Source organism: Uloborus diversus, chromosome 10, assembly GCF_026930045.1.
Source record: "Uloborus diversus isolate 005 chromosome 10, Udiv.v.3.1, whole genome shotgun sequence".
Taxonomy (NCBI): Eukaryota; Metazoa; Arthropoda; class Arachnida; order Araneae; family Uloboridae; genus Uloborus; species Uloborus diversus.
Genome location: NC_072740.1, coordinates 57,136,572 through 57,142,944, shown reverse-complemented (window position 1 = coordinate 57,142,944; position 6,373 = coordinate 57,136,572).

Sequence of the window (6,373 nt, the reverse complement as noted above, 5' to 3'; positions counted from 1 at the left end):
GGCACGGATTCGAAATGGCGCCATTCTGATTAGCAGCACGACACTCCAACAAACCTAGCGATTGCGCCTTCCTTTTCGAATGCTATTCCATTGAAGGAATGCGTAATAAAAAACAGCTAAAATGCTTTTTGCCTAGAAAAAAAATAAGATCATGCGTCTATGTTTTGTCATTAGCCAGCATGATACTATTTAAAATTATTCGTAAAACATGGAATTTGATTGAAGTATTAAATTCGATTGAAAATAAGTGTTTTTATTTTAGATTATTGAACAATTTCCCATAGCAGGCTGCTTTAACCGTTACGGCTTTAATGTCCGCATATGTTTTTCTTTTAATTGAACACTTAAATTGCAAAAAAAGAAACCAGTTGAACTGGGTCCGTTTTTTAAGTGTAACTTTTCGAACGTAGACAAAATGTTTTTTTTTTTCAGCCGAAAGCAGAGGAGTAGAAGAATATTTCTTACTAATAAAGATGATAATAATTTTAGTGTTTTATATCGTATTCGAGTAAATAATTAAAAGTTTTCTGGGTGAAACTCGTAGTTTCAATTTGGCGTAGTATTTTTTCATTTGTACAAAAGGTCGAACACTGCTTTTAAAAAAATCTACATTTCAGCATACAATGAAAATGTTTTTCTGCACAAAAAGGATTCCTTTGAGGTAAATCTAAAACTTTTTTTTTTTTATGCTTGCACTATGCTTAGTAGTTTGGACGGAGTCAAAGCTTTTTTTTTTAAAAAAGGAAGAACACCTTCGATTAACAGTCAAATTATCTGAATGATTGATAACTGTAGCCTGTATAAAGGAGTCGAAACACCAAGTAGCATTCCCACTGCATTTATTTTATAACGTTTGTTATCTGTTGTATGTTATGAGTACATGTAATGCGTACTATTAATGTAAATTTGCTATTATGTCGGACAGCCCGAGCTTGCCCGAAGTTCAGATAGTTTATAGCCGAACGCTCTACCAAAAAAAACTTATCAATTTAACCGAACAACTAAGTCCAGTGCTTTTAAGCTTTATTAAAATATGAACACACACACACAGGCTATTTTTTTTTTCTTTTTTTTTTTTTTTTTTTGCCGAAAGAGACGTAAAAAAAAGGAAAACTGCATTAGAATTTTGCTTTTAAAAAAATGCATAAGAACTACAGGCTTTTTTTTGCAAAAAGAAGAAAAAAATATATATTTTACCCTTTAAATTGAGGTAGTAATTTTTTTATTTGTACAAAGAGTCACAAAAACTCATTAGAAGAATATTTATTTCAATATACGATTTATTATTTTTTCTGAACAAAAAACAATTCTATTGTACTTAAAATACACCTCCAGCTCAGTTATTCCATCATGAGATGGAATAACTGAGCTGGAGGTGTATTTTAAGCATTTCTGCCTTAGCCCTGGTTTTAGAGCTGTAACTTACTACAAAATTCTATTGTAGTCTGAAATCTTAAACCTGTTACTTATATTTTCGCTTACATTATGCTTTAATTTTCTTACCAGAGCCAAAGCTAAAAAAGAAAAAAAACTCGTACATTTCAGAAGTAATTTAGCACAAAGACACATCAAGTTTTCATAACAGCAAGGAGCGTTCCTTCTCATTTATTTTATTTTCTCGTATTTTTTAATCACTTAATTAAGTGTCCATGTAATGCGCGATATTTTTCTAACTTTTTGTTGCAGATTGTACGGACGTGGGCCCGAACACGTAATCTCCTGGTTACGAAGAGAACGCTCTGCCGATCAAGCTATTCAGCTCTGTCGGTCATAGCGCAAATTAAAGTTATAAGTTTAACCGAAAACCTCATTCTGGTTCTTTAAAACAGGTTTTTCGGCTGAAAAAAACAATTTTTAGACCGTGGGTCTATTTTTCGTCAGTAGTCAGCACCATAAGCTTTAAAATAAGGCGTAAATCAAAGAAATCGATCAAGAATTGAGGAAAATCTGGCGTAGAAACCAAAAACAGGCTACAGAAATAATATATAAGGATACTGTTAGGATGCACACATAATCAATGGGAGAGAATGGCGTAAAATGAAACCGTAGGGTACATATTGTTCGTAGCAATAATAAAGTGCAGCACAAGCACAATAATATAGATGCAATAATTGTATTCGAAGCATTTTTAGTTGTTCAAGCATTTTAAAATCTTTAAATTTCTTTAGTTGTCAGAAATTTTCTATTTTTCCTTTCATTTTCAAACCTTAGCTAAACAGCCCACTTGTGTGTGAAATTATGTTTCATCAACGCGATATTTAGAATGAAAAATATACGGAGTGGTGACGTCAACAAAGCGATGTTTCGAAGAGTACGGTGTGAGAACTTCCGCTTTCAGTGATACTAAAGAAAAAGTAAATTCACGGCACAAAAATAATAATAATAATAATAATAATAATAATTACCCAATAAAAAAAGGCAATACTTAAGCCCATCGATTCAGTTCCGAAAATTTTCATGTTGCGAGAGAGGAATTCGCGCTAGCTCCAAAAGACATTCTTCTAGAAGAACTCGCTATATAGCCGTTTCGCGTTTTTCGAATTGCGTTGCAGTGCGAATCCACTGCAGTTTAAAATTACACATAGAAGTAAAGTAAACATTCCTAGTTCTGTTTCATTTTTCGGATATTTATTAATATTTGATTTTTAATACTGGGACCGTTTGGGTATTTTTTCTTATTTCTTAACTTTTTTCATTTTTACTGATTGAGTTTTGACATCCTTATATATTATTTCTGTAGCCTGTTTTTGGTTTCTACGCCAGATTTTCCTCAATTCTTGATCGATTTCTTTGATTTACGCCTTATTTTAAAGCTTATGGTGCTGACTACTGACGAAAAATAGACCCACGGTCTAAAAATTGTTTTTTTCAGCCGAAAAACCTGTTTTAAAGAACCAGAATGAGGTTTTCGGTTAAACTTATAACTTTAATTTGCGCTATGACCGACAGAGCTGAATAGCTTGATCGGCAGAGCGTTCTCTTCGTAACCAGGAGATTACGTGTTCGGGCCCACGTCCGTACAATCTGCAACAAAAAGTTAGAAAAATATCGCGCATTACATGGACACTTAATTAAGTGATTAAAAAATACGAGAAAATAAAATAAATGAGAAGGAACGCTCCTTGCTGTTATGAAAACTTGATGTGTCTTTGTGCTAAATTACTTCTGAAATGTACGAGTTTTTTTTCTTTTTTAGCTTTGGCTCTGGTAAGAAAATTAAAGCATAATGTAAGCGAAAATATAAGTAACAGGTTTAAGATTTCAGACTACAATAGAATTTTGTAGTAAGTTACAGCTCTAAAACCAGGGCTAAGGCAGAAATGCTTAAAATACACCTCCAGCTCAGTTATTCCATCTCATGATGGAATAACTGAGCTGGAGGTGTATTTTAAGTACAATAGAATTGTTTTTTGTTCAGAAAAAATAATAAATCGTATATTGAAATAAATATTCTTCTAATGAGTTTTTGTGACTCTTTGTACAAATAAAAAAATTACTACCTCAATTTAAAGGGTAAAATATATATTTTTTCTTCTTTTTGCAAAAAAAAGCCTGTAGTTCTTATGCATTTTTTTAAAGCAAAATTCTAATGCAGTTTTCCTTTTTTTTACGTCTCTTTCGGCAAAAAAAAAAAAAAAAAGAAAAAAAATAGCCTGTGTGTGTGTTCATATTTTAATAAAGCTTAAAAGCACTGGACTTAGTTGTTCGGTTAAATTGATAAGTTTTTTTTTTGGTAGAGCGTTCGGCTATAAACTATCTGAACTTCGGGCAAGCTCGGGCTGTCCGACATAATAGCAAATTTACATTAATAGTACGCATTACATGTACTCATAACATACAACAGATAACAAACGTTATAAAATAAATGCAGTGGGAATGCTACTTGGTGTTTCGACTCCTTTATACAGGCTACAGTTATCAATCATTCAGATAATTTGACTGTTAATCGAAGGTGTTCTTCCTTTTTAAAAAAAAAAAGCTTTGACTCCGTCCAAACTACTAAGCATAGTGCAAGCATAAAAAAAAAAGTTTTAGATTTACCTCAAAGGAATCCTTTTTGTGCAGAAAAACATTTTCATTGTATGCTGAAATGTAGATTTTTTTAAAAGCAGTGTTCGACCTTTTGTACAAATGAAAAAATACTACGCCAAATTGAAACTACGAGTTTCACCCAGAAAACTTTTAATTATTTACTCGAATACGATATAAAACACTAAAATTATTATCAACTTTATTAGTAAGAAATATTCTTCTACTCCTCTGCTTTCGGCTGAAAAAAAAAACATTTTGTCTACGTTCGAAAAGTTACACTTAAAAAACGGACCCAGTTCAACTGGTTTCTGTTTTGCATTTTAAGTGTTCAATTAAAAGAAAAACATATGCGGACATTAAAGCCGTAACGGTTAAAGCAGCCTGCTATGGGAAATTGTTCAATAATCTAAAATAAAAACACTTATTTTCAATCGAATTTATTACTTCAATCAAATTCCATGTTTTACGAATAATTTTAAATAGTATCATGCTGGCTAATGACAAAACATAGACGCATGATCTTATTTTTTTTCTAGGCAAAAAGCATTTTAGCTGTTTTTTTATTACGCATTCCTTCAATGGAATAGCATTCGAAAAGGAAGGCGCAATCGCTAGGTTTGTTGGAGTGTCGTGCTGCTAATCAGAATGGCGCCATTTCGAATCCGTGCCAATAAATATCTCGTTAATGTTTCTTTTTTTCCATCAGATGCTCACATGGGCAGGACTGTATTTGCGACAACCTGTTTTTCACATGCAAAGTTATTGCTTTATTGCTTTTTCATGAATCACTCAGCCACACTTTTAATAATATTTATGTTTGCATTGAAAATACTTTTTTCGGTTCTTCTTCATAATGTTCTTTCTTTGAAATTTTTAAAGAGCGAAATGCCTTATGAAACAATTCGAAGCACAGTGCGGAGTTCCGCACGGGTCGACTAGTGTTAACATAATAAAAGTCAATAATTAAATATTGTAGGTTTTTGAGGTTATTCGGTAAAATTGAATAATGTTTTTTTATTCATTTTATCATAGCGTAAGAAAGGAGATGGTGTCCATGTCCAGTCCCGTAACCTGAAGCTCAAAATCAATTACTTAGCTCCTACAGAATATAAGTTCCTATAAAATCAAATCCTATAATGGAAATCAAAGTTTTTCTCTTTTGTTTAAAATATGTTTTTCTTCACCGAAATCAATTTTATGTATATGTATGCCTATGTAAAATTTAAAGCAAATTACACCTGCATCTATTTACATTTTCAAGTAGCCGAGTTGTACTTCTTGAATTAAAAATTCACTGTCAGGAAAGAATTAAAAATTTGAAGGTTGAATTCTTTCACATTTTAAATACAATGCTTTTCATTTATTTATTTTTTTAAAAAGTAGCGAAGTAGCGACTACTTTTCAAAGGTAGTTTGTAGTTGCTACATTTTGAAAAAAGTAGTTGTAGTTGTAGTTAACTACATTTGTAATAAAGTAGTTGTAGTTGTAGTTCGCTACAAAAAAAAATGTAGTTTTTCGAACCACTGAGTTCAGGGATTTTCATTCCCCCCCCCCCCCTTGAAATTAAAGCCTTTAAAACGAAAATTTTTCAGGATCTTTAATGATTTTGGTGGAGGGCGTAAGTCGAGAGGCCTGTACCACAATTTTTTCGAAATTTGAAGTGCTAAAGTGCAGCGTTAGAGTATCATTTTTGTTGGAGGGGGGGGGGGGATCGGTGACTCTAGTGCGGAAATTTTTCGGAATTAAAGACTAAAAAATTGTAAGACACCTTTTATCACATAATGGAATTGAATGGGTTCAATCATTCCTCCCCAGAAAATTTTCCAAATTGAATATCTAAATATGCAATTGGAAACCATCATTGATGACATTAGGAGACTGGATGGGATTCGGTAACTCTCTCCCGTATATGTTTCCAAGTTGAAGTCCTAAAAACAAATTTTAGATGATTTCAGTAATGTTGGAGGAGGAATGGCACTCTCCGGGAAAAACTTCAAAATTGAGTTCCTAAAAACGAAATATTAGACGATTTTTAATGAGATTGGGACAGGGTCACCCGTGAAAATTTTTATTTTGAACTCACAAGTAAATAATATACAAATGTTCTTACCGTGTTTATTTATTTTTTTTTTAAATGTATGACAACATGAAGCCGTTGAATTACCGCGAACAATAGTTTAAAGTCACAAAAAGACATATTGCGCACAAATTCTTATACAACATATTCACCGCAAGAGCCGAAATGGGGAACAGCAAATTCAAGAAATTCGCCTCGTATGCTCAACCGTATGTACTATCGAAATAGCATTCACGGCTCCACATTAGGAAGAAAAATGCTAAT